Below are 15052 nucleotides of genomic sequence, written 5' to 3'. Positions count from 1 at the left end.
GGCTGGCTGGTTTAAAGTTCAAGCTAAAACCAGGAGCAGATTTGCTACCCCACTGACATGGAACCACTATCTGTTTTAGCATAGCGATGACGGCTGACGGAGGCGGCCCAGCTCTAACCATTAGGCAGAGCGAGTGAGGAGGCAGTTCCCTTAGGGAACAGATTGTGAGTGTCAAGAAAAGCCAGCAAACTGTGAGGTAATTATGTGGTTGCCGTTGCATTTTTACTGCCAGGGAGGGAAGAGAAGGGTGTGAGAAAATTTCCTACCTTCAGAGCCAGAGTAAGGTCTCAGTAGTTGTTGTTGAATGCCTTCCAGTTGACGTATGGCCACCCCAGAGTAGTGTATTGGTTTGCGTATTGGACGACATCTTTGGAGAGCAGGGTTCAAGTCCTTGCTCAACCATGGAAACCCACTGGGTGACATTGGGCAAGTCACACTCTCTCAGCCTCAGAGGATGGCCATGGCAACCCTTCCCTGAAGAAACTTGCCAAGAAGACCCTGTGATAGGTTCGCCTTAGGGTTGCCATAAGTCGGAAATGACTTGAAGGCATCCAACACACACATACACACACAAGGGGAAACTATCATGGGGCTTTCTTTGCAAGATCAGTTCAGAGGAGGCTTGCCATTGCTATCCCAGTGGGTTTGATGGCTGAACTGGGAATCAAACCCTGAACTCCAGAGTCAAAGTCCAATGCTCAAGCCACTACACCACTTTGGCTAACATTTTGGGTAATATTCCACCCTTTGGGTACTAGGCTTTGGGTAATATTCTGTCCTTTGGGTACTAGGCTTTGGGTAATAGTCCACCCTTTTGGTACTAGACTTTGGGTAATGTTCCACCCTTTGGGTACTAGGCTTTGGGTAATAGTCTGCCCTTTGGGTCCTAGATTTTGGGTCATAGTCCACCCTTTGGGTACTAGACTTTGGGTAATAGTCTGCCCTTTGAGTACTAGATTTTGGATAATGTTCCACCCTTTGGGTTCTAGACTTTGGGTCATATCCCACCTTTTGGGTACTAGACTTTGGGTAATAGTCTGCCCTTTGGGTCCTAGACTTTGGGTAATATTCCACCCTTTGGGTCCTAGACTTTGGGTAACAGTCCACCCTTTGGGTATTAGACTTTGGGTAATAGTCTGCCCTTCGGGTCCCAGACTTTGGGTAATGTTCCATCCTTTGGGTTCTAGACTTTGGGTCATATCCCACCCTTTTTGGGTCATATCCCGCCCTTTGGGTCCTAGAGTTTGGGTCATATTCCACCCTTTGGGTACTAGACTTTGGGTCATATCCTGCCCTTGACTTTTTGGCTGTCATTTGCTCCTGTGCCTCAGGCAGCAAAAGGCCTGGGTCTGCTCCTGGATGAAGGATACGCTCTTGGCTTTTGCATCTCTGTGCCACTTGGCTCATCACACACACCTTTTGGTGATGCAGGAGATGCTCTCTGTGGCCACTCTTCCTTTTACTCATTTCTCTAGGAAGCTCATCTTCTTCCCTTTTGGGGCTGACTTGTGGGGAGCGAGGCAAAGCCAGCCAAAAAAGGGAGAGCTTTGGAACATGTGTGGTTTTCTTAACTGTTCAAATGGATCTCTTTGAGCATTGTAGAAGAGGGAGAGGCACGCATGAGTCAATAAATGATCGAGTGAATGGAGCGTCATTTATTCAATCCCATATTGTGGCAATACCTTTATTAGGCCAGCGGAAGAGGCACAAAAGGATGGATTGCATGCTTTGGAAATCTTATTTTTTTGTTGTTGTTTCACCAGGGAAGATGTTTCTAAAAGCAATGGTAATGGAGGGGAAGGAAGTGGGGAAACTTGGCCTTGTATTTTATTTTAATTTTTTTTATTGCTTGTGTGTTGCCTATTGAGTAGCAACGGAGAGGAACGACGGAGGCTGGTGTTTGAAAGGCCAGCAGCATTATGAATCTACTCCTGGTTTTAGTATGAATTCTATAAAGGTGCAATCTGAAGGGTTGAACTATTTGGGGGGCTAGTGTCCAGCATCAGAGACAATGCCTTTAAAATTGGGGGTGAATCCCTGAGTTGATTCATTGCCCCATTCCAGCCTCCCCTGGTCCTTTCCAACTTATGGCAACCCTAAGGCGAACCTATCCTGGGATTTTCTTGCCACAATTTGTTCAGAGGAGGTTTGCCATGGCCTTCCCCTGAGGCTGAGAAAGTGTGACTTGGCCAAGGTAGGTTTCATGGCTGAGCTGGGAATCGAACCCTGGTCTCCAGAGTTACAGTCCCACATTCAAACCAAAGTGTCCATCATATTTATTTCCTTGGGTTTCCATTATGCTTCTCTTGGTTTTCTTGGCAAGATTCGTTCAGAGGAGGTTTGCCATTGCCTTCCCCTGCGGCTGAGAGAGTGTGACTTGCCCAAGGTGACACAGTGGGTTTTATAGCTAAGCCAGGATTCGAACCCTGGTCTCCAGAGTCATCGTCCAGTGCTCAAACCACTATGCCACGCTGGTTGTGCCAATTCCCGAATGTGTTGTGACGGTCTTAGGTTTCTCCCAGGAATCACCCTTTTAGGCTTGCTGAAAATGGGAGGAAAGTAGCGAATTTGGGTCTGTGGTTCTGGAAATATAAAGCCTTACGAGAGTTTGGAAATCCAAAGCAAGCAGGGACCCTGAGGTTTTTATTTTGAGGAGTAGAGGCCACCTTTTTTTTCCTTTTTGCTTGGGTGCTTGTGTAAAAACATACCTACATCAGGGCCACTTATAATAACCTGGTTGCCAATGGTTAACACACCTTATTGAGGCATCTAAGGAAGTAGACTGAAGTCTAGGAAAGCTTCAGCTGCCAGTGTCTTTCTTTCTTTAGTCTCAAAGGTGTTACAAGGTCTCTCGACATATTATTATTATTATTATTATTGCATCTTTCACCTGTCTTGTGTCCCTTTGTGTCAGCGGTCGACAACCAGCATCCCCACCAGGACCGTGGTTTTTTGGAATAAAGGTTTTTGGGTAGATTTGGCTGAGCTTGGAGGCTCATTGGGGACTCCTTCTTCTCCCATCCTTCCCCCCCCCCCCCCCGAAGTCAAATTGCTGAGTAGCTGTCACCCAATTAAAGAAATCTCTGCCAATTAATCATATGCTTTAGTTAATTAATCAATTAGCCTAGCAATTGAAAACCGCATACGCTTGCCTTTGGGTTTTTTTTTTTGGGGGGGGGGTGTTAAACCGTATCTTTGAGGCAAGTGTGCTGGCGTTGTTTTTAAAGGAGGTGCAACATGTTTAGCAGACATTGGAAAAGTTACCTTTTTTTTTCTTTTTAACCTGCAACTTGCCTAACCTCCAGCCTCCAACCAAGCCAACAGCAGGATCTGGAAGTTGTAATCACAAAAGTCATTTTGCCAAGCTGTGTTTCTGACAGGCACCATCTTAGGAAAGAGTTGCACTGAAGTGAAAGGGCTGAGAAGGGAAGCATTTGTATTTAAAGTATACTTTCCAAAGCACTGATGAGCTCAGTGCACCTTTTGCATCATTTTTTCCCAAAGGCGAAAGGGATGGGACCACATATTTTTAGCTTGGAGCAAGTAACTGTGCCTCTCAAAAGGCAATTCAGCCTTTTGGAAGAGCAGGGAAATAGTGGTTTGGGTGTTGGACTATGACTTTGGAGACCAGGGTTCGATTCGCAGCTTGGCCATGAAACCCACTGGTCACCTTGGACAGAGAGAAGGACACCATTTTTCAGATAGTTTGGACCCTGGCTATATAAGACTGTAGAAGGTCATGGCCATCATGTTGATTTGTGCAGAAAATGATCTGAATCCTTTTTAAAAAACCTCTCTAGAGAAAGATCTTGGGATCAAAGGGATCCTGTGTGATCTTGTCCTGTGTTTGGTTTGGTCTGGAAAGCCCTGCTGTTGCTCTTGACTGCCAGGATGGCTTCTTCTTTAGAGAGAGACCAAATGGCCACCTCCCAGGTCCTCAAGTCTACAAAGGATTTCGCTTTGTCTTTATGGCGCTTCCTTCCTTCCTTCCTTCCTTCCTTCCTTCCTTCTTTCTATTTTGACTTCCTCCTTTCTTCCCTCCCTTACCCTTCCTCTTACCTTCCTGTTAATCTTATATATCCTTCCTTCCTTCCCTCCCTTTCCCCTCTCCCTTTCTCCCTCCCTTCTTTCTTTTTCCTTCCTTCCTTCTCTTGGCTGCCTGGAATTCCTTCTCATTCAGTCTCTTTTCTGCCACCAAAGGGAGCTGAGAGTGGGAGACAGTGGCACATCTTCATTGCTACCCTCTCTCTTTATCTCTTTCTGTCTCTCTCTCATTCTTTTTTCCTCCGTCTGAGTTTCTTCTCGCTTTCCTTTCTACACATGGCTCTTTTGCAAACGCTTCAGGGTTAATTGCCTGTAGCTTCAGTTGCTTGTTAGATGTTGGCACTGAAGATTTTCCTCCTCCTCTGAGCCAGGTATGGATGGCAGCGAGGAGGACAGTCATAAAGCCCAGGCAGGTGGGCTGGGAAAGAGGCGAACAATGGGCCCTTTGAACCTGCCCTGGGCCTTTTCTCCATCAAGGGCTTTTTTGCTTTTTGGCTTCCCCATTGTGGAGGATGTGGGGCGGCAAGGTGTGTGCTTTTGGACTGAGACATTGGAGTCAAAAGCCAGCAGGTTCCTATGGCCCAACATGCCCAGGTTGTGCCCCTATCTGTCCAGGCTCCCATGGCAAAGGAACAGATGCCATGTGCCACACCATTTGAAGACGCCGTTGGACCACGGCTCTGGAGAGCAGGGTTCAAATGCCCACTCAGCCATGCAAAAACCCACTGGACGATCTTAGCCAAGCGACACACTCTTGGCTTGGGAAAAACCCATGAAAGCTTCATCTTAGGCTTGCCATAAGTCAGAAATTCCTTGAAGGCACACCACAACAGCACCATTTGCAAAGATTTGCTCAACGGTGGGGATAAAATTGGGGATTCCCAGCACACCAGGGTTGTAGCTGAACCCATGTTGCATTCCCAAGCATGGATGAAGGCTTCCTTCTGGTTTCAAAGTCACGCTTGCTTTCCACTTCTTGGGAAAGAGTTCTTCAGTATTTGTTTTCAGTTCCTCTTCTCATTGATCCAATGGTCAGATACCATAGGAAGAAGAGGAAAGAAACTTTAGGGTTCCCTTTGAGCAAAACCTAACACTGAGTCATTGTTTTCATACCCAGAGCTTGGGATATGTTCCTATTTTGAACTACAATTCCCAGAACCCCCCAATATTTTTGTTTTGTTTTAATGTCTTCAAAGCTCCCTTTCCATTCAACTTGATGAACGGAAAACCATTCACTTTGGTCAATACCTAAAAGTTTGTGTTGGGGAAAGTTTTCTGCCTGTCAGTTCTGGGCTAAACTAAATTGTAGGAAATGTGTCTGTGCATGCATTTGCAAGGAGCAAAGCCGGTAGCATTTCAAACCAAGGTCTTTTCCATCCCGTACCTAAAGATGTCAGAATTTGAAGCCAGAACCTTGTGTCTGTAAAGCCTGAGCTGCTTCACCTTCACCTTCACTTTTCCAGGGCTTGGTTGCAAAATGCATATCCTCCAAATGTCACAATTTTGTTGAGAACAGTCCCAGTTAATGCTCTCCCTTCCCACTTTTGAAATGTCCCATTTCTCTTTCCTCTTCCCCTTTGGTCCTCAGCTTATTCCAACTGCTGCAAACTAATGTCAAAGCACAAAAATAGTTTGCACTCAACTAACCTGGCAGAAAGAAGGAGGCAGAGTCTTGCCCTTCCCAGGAAGTTCAGCCAAAAGCAAACAGCAGCATCGTCTTCTAATTTGGGCGTTCTTTGTATTTTTGCCATCTTGACCACACTCTGAGGTTGCTTGGTCCTGGGTTACACCTATGAAATGTCAGTTTGAAAATGGAGGCCTTTCTTCTCAGCAAGCGCTCCTGATGAAGTGGTTTAATGCAAGAAATCCAACAGTATCCAAGGATTGGGGAGGAGGGAAGGGAGGCCAGGCGAGAGAAGGATATGTAGGTGAATTGTCCTGGTGGGACTGTGATGATCGCTGGTGGGAAGCAGAGATAGCAGGAGGATGAGTAAAGGCAGCGCATGAATTGGCCCGGGGACAAAGGGAGCCCGCATGCGGCCGTGGGGACAAGCAGGCTGAGCCTTGGCGTGTTGCAGGGCGATAGCATTATCCCCCGTAATGCCTTCTCCCCTTGCAATTTGCATGATGAATTAGGGTCGCTAGAGCTTTCTGGATACACACACACACACACAACTCTGCCTCCCATTTTCGTACACAGGATCAAGCTTTATCCAGCCAGAGCTCAGCAACGTCTTTGGTTTTGCAAGTTCCAAATCCCAGAATCCCCCAGCCATATCCCGGGGGGGGGGGGGACTCTGGGAAAAGCAAAGTGTGTCTGTACACAATGAAGGGCCAAATTTCCCTTGTTAGTCCAAGGGCAGACCCCATGAATTTTTAGGGACTGGGAAGCCGTTGCTTATATACCTCTAATTGATTCAGAGGGTCTTATTCTAATTGGGACTAATTGTAGGATTTAGGCCAATATATGCAAAGCCTGACGGCATAATTTCTCCAGGTTATTCCTTTTTAATTTTACACAAAACAGCCTGTAACTCTGAATTTTAAGTCTTTGTTACTACCCACCTTTTGTAAGTTTTGGTTCAAGCATTGCTTCATGTTGGCAAAGTTGCTGCACAAAGTAGCTCCCAAAAACTGATATCTGAACTGTTTAGCACCTTAGGTTTAGCAGAGTTTTTGCCTAAAGTGCTCTGTTCTTGCATGGACAATTTGGGCTCTTTTAAATGGGTTTAAAATCATAATAAGACACAAGACCACTTGGCCTCTGGCCCAAAACCATCAGAACAGCCTGTTCGTTTCCATCCAACGCGCGACTGCGAACAGAGACGAAGAGCACGTGCCGAAACAGAAAAATTAAAAAGCAACCCCCCAAAGTGCTTGCATGCTCCATGAGCCTGGATTATGCCATGCCTTTGTTAGTATTTCCAAAATGTCACAAAGGCGGTGAGCTTGTGAGTTGCCTTGATCGCTTTGTCAGGCTGGGCTGGTGCAGACTTAAGGGGATGATGTCAAAAGCAGACATTCATAGACAGATATTTATAGGACTGGAATGTATGGGGCACATAGATTGAAACTGAGCTGAGCCAAAAGTTATAGGGCTGCCCCAAAAGGTAAGAGTTCTAATGAAGGGGAGAAATCCTCTGTTGTTGTTGTTGTTGTTGTTGTTGTTGTTGTTGTTGTTGTTCTTGTTGTGTGCCTTCAAGTTGTTTCAGACTTATGGCGACTCTTATCACGGCGTTTTCCTGGCAAGGTTTGTTCAGGAGTTTGCCTTCCTCTGAATAATGAGAATCGAGGTGGCTTACAATGATATTAAAACGCATTAAAATACAACACCCCATAATCCCACCAACCCACCCACCATAACCATACAATAAAATACAATAAAATGTATGACTTGCTCAAGGCCACCAATGGGTTTCTGAGGCCAAATGAGGATTCGAACCCCGGTCCCCATAGTTGTTGTCCAGCATTCAGACCGCTGTGTCGTGCCAGCCCTCTAAAAATCCCCTCCTGGTCCCAAATACAGCGCTTTGTCAGCCTCTGAGCAAAAGCGAAGCCCACCCACTTGGTTGTTCCCCGATAAATTTAATTGGCGGCAGAATCTCTCCATGTCCCTTTGCTTTGATCCCGCAAGCTCAGCTCCAGAAAGCTGCCTCTCTAATTGCTGACCATGTTGTTATGAAGCCAAAGCAGAACTGAAGTGGCCCAGAACAAAGGCTCCGTCGGTGGAGCAGGTTTTGGGGCAAAAGCAAAAGAGCCAGGCCCTTAGAATCGGTTGCCTCTCTTGAAGTACGCAAGGATGCATGGGCCAAATGAGCCATAATTAGCATCCAAAACCCAATTGCCCTTACCCTGGATAGGGACCTATTATTATTATTATTATTATTATTATTATTATTATTATGTTTATGTGTATTTATATCCCGCCTTCCTCCCAGTACAGAGACCCAAGGCGGCTTAAAAATCTAAAACAATCCAAGTTAAAACACTATAAAACATGCAAAATACAATTAAGCAATTCAAACGATTAAAAACATTACATTATCAAAATTTAAAGTTAAAACTCTTTAAAACATAGGCCCTAATTCTGGAGTCACCATAGAAAATGCAGAGAGGAACAAAAATTTGGAAATGTAAACCTTGGACTACAATTCCTGGAATTCAAGGGGGCCTTAGGCAAATACATTGCCTTCAGAGAGCATGGGATGCATCTATTTTTGGGGTGGGGGTGAGAGTGGGGGTCTGAATCCAAGCAGAAAGTGTTCCTTTCCATCAGGAGATTATATCAGACTTTATTCCAAAGCATAATCCAGAAGGCAAACACACAGCCAAGATTGTGCATCAAGAAAACGGAGTGTAACTATGCTTGCGGAGTTACGTGGCAGTTGCTCAGTGCCGCCTCATTAATGAATGGTGACACTAGTGTGACTGATAGAGCAGTGTCACGGGCCTGTGCATATGTATGCGCAGTGCATAATGCGAAAGCATGCACATGCACAAGCCATGTGCAATATGCATGCATACCCTTGCACAACAAAGCCACGTGCAGGAATGCACTTCCATAACCTTGAATTGAACATGACTGTTCTGCACCAGGGAAAGGTGTCCAGCCACTACCATAAGGGAATTTACTGATATGCAATATAATAATAATAATAATAATAATAATAATAATAATAATAATGGTCGCCATTATCATCATCATACATCATCATGCTTTGATTGAGATTTCCTGCATGGCAGAGGGTTGGACTGGATGGCCCTTGTGGTCTCTTCCAACTCAACGGTTCTATGATTCTATGATCATCATCATCTTCATCATCTTTATTTCTTACCGGCCTCTCCTTATGGATTGAGGTGGGGAACAACATCAAATAACATGACACATAACATCAGTTGAAAGAGCATATAAAAAACAATACATATTAAAACCCATCAATAAAAACTTTAAAAACATAATTTAAAAATAATCTGGAAAGGCCTGCTGGAAGAGACTGGTCTTTACTACTGGTTTAAACTTGGACAGTATCTCAAGATGGTAAATCTTTTCCAGCAGATTATTCCACAATCTGAAGATGGTTGAATAAAATATGACATCCTAGTTTTGGCAGACTGAAGTAGATGCTTCCCCAGAGGACCTGAATGTATGGGGCACATTAGACAGGAGAAGGCAATCCCATAGGTAACCTAGACCCAAACCATGCTAATAACCAACACTTTGTACTTTGCCTGGAAACTAATTGGCCGCAATGGAGTGATTTCAATACTGGTGGGATATGGTCATTTTTGGACGCACCAGTAACCAGTCTGTGACTGCCATCTTGGACTCTGCGTAATCTTACTGGTATAAAACTGTTGTATAACAATAAGTTATTTTAAAGTGATATCAGTATTGCTGACATAATGTATTATTACTGTATTTTATTGATTGTATCTGTTTGTTTTTATTCCCCGCTTTGATCCGTAGGGAGAGGCGAGGAAATCTAAATCAAATTTTTATTTTTATTACTTAATAATAATAATAATAATAATAATAATAGGTTTTATTTATATACCGCCCAATTATTATTATTATTATTTATTGTTTTTATTTTTATTATTTATTATTAACCAACTGAAGTTTTTCAGACTTGGTACAGAGGTAGCCCAATGCATGGAGCATTGCAAAAGGTTACCATTTACCATCCAAATCCATGCCACTTGTTTGAGCAGAAGACTAGTCCGTGTTGCTGGTGATCTCTTTTGTGTCTTGTTTGTACATTTTCCAGGGATGCTAGGCTGCCCTTGCTGGAAGGAAAAAGAGAACTGGTTTAAGTGAATCGCTTTGCCCAGCTGAGCAATGGGTGTCTGTGAGGTTATGCTGCCCAAGGGAACCTGCAGAAGGGACAGGTCCAGGTCATCCTTTGCAAAGAGCACATCTTCCTTCTGGGACAAGCCTCTTAAATGATGGCTAAAAACAGCACAGACTCACTTCTTGTGCTCAAATGGTGTGGCAGAAATCAATAGTGAAATGGGGCTCTTGTATTTTCGAGAGAGACCAGTTGTCTTGGCCTCTGTTAAATTGCCATGGAAAATCGCTTTGCCCCATCTCCCCAAGGGATGCTTTGCCCTGACATTGAGAACATTACAGTTCTGGCCTTCACCTATGTAAGCATAGGTATCATATCTCCAAGATAAGCCAAGATGACCAAACTGAGGCTGTCGGAGGCATGAATCATTGGAAAAGACAATAATGCTAGCAAAGGGGGAAGGATGTAGAAAGAGAGGAAGACCTGACACTAGATGGGTGGACTGTGGCAAGGCGGTCACAGGTATGAATTTATAGGACCTGAGCAAAGCCCTAGAGGAGAGCAAATCTTGGAGGTGTCTCATCTATAGGGTCGCCATGAGTCAGGGTCGACTCAAAAGTGTTTAGCAACAACAGAATCATGTCTCCCCTTCTTTTTTGTAAGCTGAACATACCCAGATCCCTAAGCATCTTCTCACAGGACTTGATGGTTTCCAGACCTTTCGCCATTTTGGTCCTCCTCCTCTGGACAGTTCTGGGCACCACAATTCAATAAGGATGTTGAGAAATTGGAGTGTGTCACCAAAATGGTGAAGGGTCTGGAAACCATGCCTTATGAGGAGAGACTTAGGGAGCTGGGGATGTTTAGCCTGGAAAACAGACAGTTAAGAGGTGATATGATAGCTCTGTTTAAATACTTGAAGGGATCTCCTATTGAGGAGGGAGCTACCTTGTTTTCTGCTGCTCCAGAGACTAAAAAACAGAGCAATGGATGCAAGCTCCAGGAAAAGAGATTCCACCGAAACATTAGGAAGAACTTCCTGCAGTAAGAGCTGTTTAACAATGGAAGACATTGCTCCTTTGGAGAGCATGCATGGCATCCTGCATGGCAGAATGGGTTGGACTGGATGGCCCTGGGGTCTCTTCCAACTACAAAATCATGTCTCCCCTTCTTTTTTTTGCAAGCTGACCATACCCAGATCCCTAAGTGTCTTCTCATAGGACTTGGTGGTTTCCAGACCTTTCACCATTTTTTATTATTATTATTATTATTATTATTATTATTATTATTATTTATACAGCACTGTCCAGTTTGTCCACATCCTTTTTGAATATGGGAAGTTGTCCCACAAAACCCAAGCGGAGGAGGCTTTTGGAGGGTGGCTCCCGGCTGAGCTGCTGAAGAGCCTATTTCGAGGAGGAGATTAGAGCTGACAGTTATTGCATCTAATTAATAAATCCCTGCTCATTAAGCTGCAGAGGGGAGAGATGTTTGGTGACATTCCTTGAGATAAAGGCGCTCCAGGGGAATTGGTTGGGTTGGCATGTGTGTGTATGTGTTGATGGGGAGTGCGTCCCTCCAGCTGGGCTCATGGAAAGGCAAATAATGGCATCAGGAGGAGGAAAAGCAAGGCAGGCACCACTGTGGCTATGGAAAGGAAAGTGGTAGTCCCAGTGGGACCACTTCCCTGCCAATGGGAGAGAAACTTGAACCCGTGCAACTGCAGCTGGTAGTTTGCATCTCGGTGGAAGATCCACTTTGAGGTTTGGTCTGATGTAGGTGGATCAGAGGACTCTTGGTCCCAGGACACATCAATGTCCTGCTCCAACTTTTGTTGCAAAAGCAACAGAATTTGGAATCAGTGTCTCGGTTATGCAACTAAGGATTGCGGTTTTGTCTTGTTTTTAATTTCTCTTTTCTTCTCGTGTTGATTTTTGGAGAGATATCATAGCGACATTTTCTCATAACCGTGACAGATTTGATATGTGTGCAATTCCGCACGGATCTCTCTCAACTTGGGTACACCTTTGTGTTAGAAGTTAATTAGTTTTTGCACGCACCAATATTAATCAAATTATATGACAAGGTGTTTTTTGTTTTTAAAAAGAGAATTATAAAAAACACCAGGAGCATCTACAGAAATGAGCGGTTACAGCTGGAGATACTGTTTCGGACTCCAACTCCCATGCTTTCTATGGGACATTCTGGGAGTTGGGGTCCAAAAAAGCAACTTGTCCAAGCTCCGTTTGTAAGGTTTGTTCTTCTTTTCAAAGTGCTACAGCTTTTCTTGCTCTTGACTTTGCATGGAGTCTTTTGTCTTCTTTATATATTTGTAAAGCATAACCATTTGTTTCCAGGTACTATATACATTTTAGAAAAGGAAAACATAGCTCTTTTTCCCAGGGACTTGCAAACTAAGATGCATGATGCAAAAGCCGAGGAAGGCAGGGAGCGATGTAGAGAGAAGAGGAAAACAGGCAAATCCAGCCACTAATTCTTCACAGTTACATAATAAGCATAAGAAGCTCTATTTTTCCCCATTAAAAAGGCAGTGCTGAGGCAGGAAGGTTCTGGGGAGTTCATATAAACTGCAAACACTGCTGCTCCTAAAACCTTCAAGGTAAGAGTAACAAATCGTCCCAAGAAAACCCCATGATAGGTTTGCCTTACGGTCGCCGTAAGTCAGAAATGACTTGAAGGTACACAACAACAACAACAATAGTAACTTTCAGTGGCAGTTGGGGGCTTCCCTATCATAGAATCATAGAATTGGAAGAAGCTGCAAGGGCCCTGATTCAGTCCAACCCCATTCTGTCATGCATGAACTCTCAATCAAAGCATCCCTGACAGATATCCATCCAGCCTCTGCTTAAAGACCTCCAAAGAAGGAGACTAAATCAGTCTCCGAGGGAGTTAGTTCCACTACTGAACAGCCCTTACTGTCAGGAAGTTCTTCCTAATGTTGAGCTGGAATCTCTTTTACTGGAGCTTGCATCCGTTGTTCCGTGTTCTAATCTCTGGAGCAGCAGAAAACAAGCTTCCTCCCTCCTCAATATGACATCCCTTCAAATACTTAAACAGAGCTCTCATATCACCTCTTAACCGTCTCTTCTTGAGGCTAAACATAACCAGCAATTCCTTCAGGCGTTCCTCATAGGGATTCATGGTTTCCAGACCCTTCACCATTTTGGTCACCCTCCTTTGGACACATGGCTCCAGTTTCTCTACATCCTTTTTAAATTGTGGTGCCCAGAACTGGACACAATATTCCAGGTGAGGTCTGACCAAAGCAGAATACAATGGCACCATTACTTCTCTTGATCTAGACACTATACTTCTATTGATGCAGCTTAGAATTGCATTGGCCTTGTTAGCTGCCGCATACGCACTGTTGACTCATGTTCAACTTGTGGTCTTCTTGGACTCCTAGATCCCTTTCACATGTACTTTCATTCAGCCATGTGTCTCCCATCCTATATCTGTGCATTTCATTTTTCCACCCTAAGTGCAGTACCTTACATTTCTCTGTGTTGAATTTCATTTTGTTAGCTTTGGCCCAGTTTTCTAATCTATTCAGGTCATTCTGAATCTTGATCCTGTCCTCTGGGGTATTAGCTACTCCTCCTAGTTTGGTGTCATCTGCAAATTTGATAAGTATTCCCCCATTTTTTCCCTCCAAGTCATTGATAAAGATGTTGAATAGCACTGGGCCCAGGACAGAGCCCTGTGGGACCCCACTGGTCACTTCTCTCCAGGATGAAAAGGAGCCGTGGCTGAGCACCCTTTGGATTCTCAATGAGATGCTGAGTCTGTTCTGGGTTTTGACCAAGAGTTTAAAAGAACAAACCAAAGTGTTTAAATCTATCTCCAAAAGACCAACAAGTCTTTATGGGCCGTTGTGGCTTTTCTAGAATAGAATATATACATGTTATACATAAATAGATTACATACAAATGAAAGCAAAAGAAAAGGACAACAAACAGACCATAGACATATCACATATAACAGAGGTCACACACACGTGCGTGCGCACACACACATGTTGGCCTCGTGTATAAGTCGAGGGCAGGTTTTGGGGGCAAAATTATGGATTTTGATATGACTCTTGGATAAGTCAAGGGTAAAACTTAGTGACATACAATAAAGGATTTCAATGATGAAGCAGTGTCAAAGAACCTACACAATTCAGGAAGGTCTAACTGTTTTGACTAAAGGCTGGATGGAAGAGAAAGTAGAGAGAGGTCATACTTCCAGGAAAGGCTGCCCTCTTGCCTTTCATGGTTCCCTTTTTAATAAGAGCTAAAGTACAGTATTTACATTGACCCATGGATAAGCAGACCTACGTTTTTGGGGTCAGTTTTTTGAGTGAAATTTCTAGACGTATACATGAGTAGATACAGTGCATATACAGTGGGCCCTTCTTGTACACAGATGCCTTATACACAGATTCAAGCAACCAGAGTTTGAAAATGTTCAGAAAAAAGTATAAATTTCAAATATCAAACCTTGATTTTCCATTTTTTATAAGGGACACATTTTGCTTTGTCATTATATTTAATGGGACTTGAGCATCCACAGATTTTGTTATCCACGGGGGATCCGGGAACCAAACCCCAGCAGATAACAAGGGCCCACTTTGTGTGTGTGTGTGTGTATAGACACACACACGTATATGCACACACTGCGATATCCATAAAACAAATCACACACACACACGCACGCGCACACAATAAAAGGGGCTCTTGATGTCTCCCATTCAGTCCCATTCCACTTTTGGAGACCATCCATCCCTATCTGTTCCGCTGGATATGCCTGCCTTGCAAAACCCCCACAAAATCTCTCTCTCCCCATAGAAACTGGGCTCAGTTCCCGGGGGAAACGGCTCATTAGCATCTCATCTGCATTTGGCATATTGATGATTGCATTCCCCAGAAATGTTTAGAGGAGAGTCTCTTTGGTTTCCATAAGGCCACCAAGCTGATAAGGACGGCAGCTAGCTCCCCGTCGCTGTAGGAGAGGAGAAAGGGGCAGATATGGGATTCCAGGTGTTTCTAAATAAATAAATAAACACAAATAACCAATAAAAATAAATAACCCCATCGCTGGAGATAAAGGAAAGGCCCTCTTTCTCCTCCTTCGCTCCCCACCGCAAGGCATTAAATGCAAATCCTTTCTGCTGCGGAATCATTTTTATGGTTAATCCAGGAGTGTGTCAATAT

At 44.1% G+C, this 15052-nt stretch overlaps 1 protein-coding gene across 2 annotated transcripts in view; it reads left to right on the top strand.

The window, feature by feature from the left end:
- The window catches only part of LOC149305817 (copine-7-like), a 46189-nt gene that overhangs the window by 7327 nt on the left and 23810 nt on the right, over positions 1-15052 (top strand). The window lies entirely within an intron of this gene.

The sequence above is a fragment of the Sceloporus occidentalis genome, unplaced genomic scaffold (assembly GCF_023333645.1).
Source record: "Sceloporus occidentalis isolate IW3139 unplaced genomic scaffold, rSceOcc1.0.p SCAF_10, whole genome shotgun sequence".
Taxonomy (NCBI): Eukaryota; Metazoa; Chordata; class Lepidosauria; order Squamata; family Phrynosomatidae; genus Sceloporus; species Sceloporus occidentalis.
The sequence above is the reverse complement of the archived record's forward strand: the minus strand, read 5'-3'. Positions and strand labels throughout refer to the sequence as shown.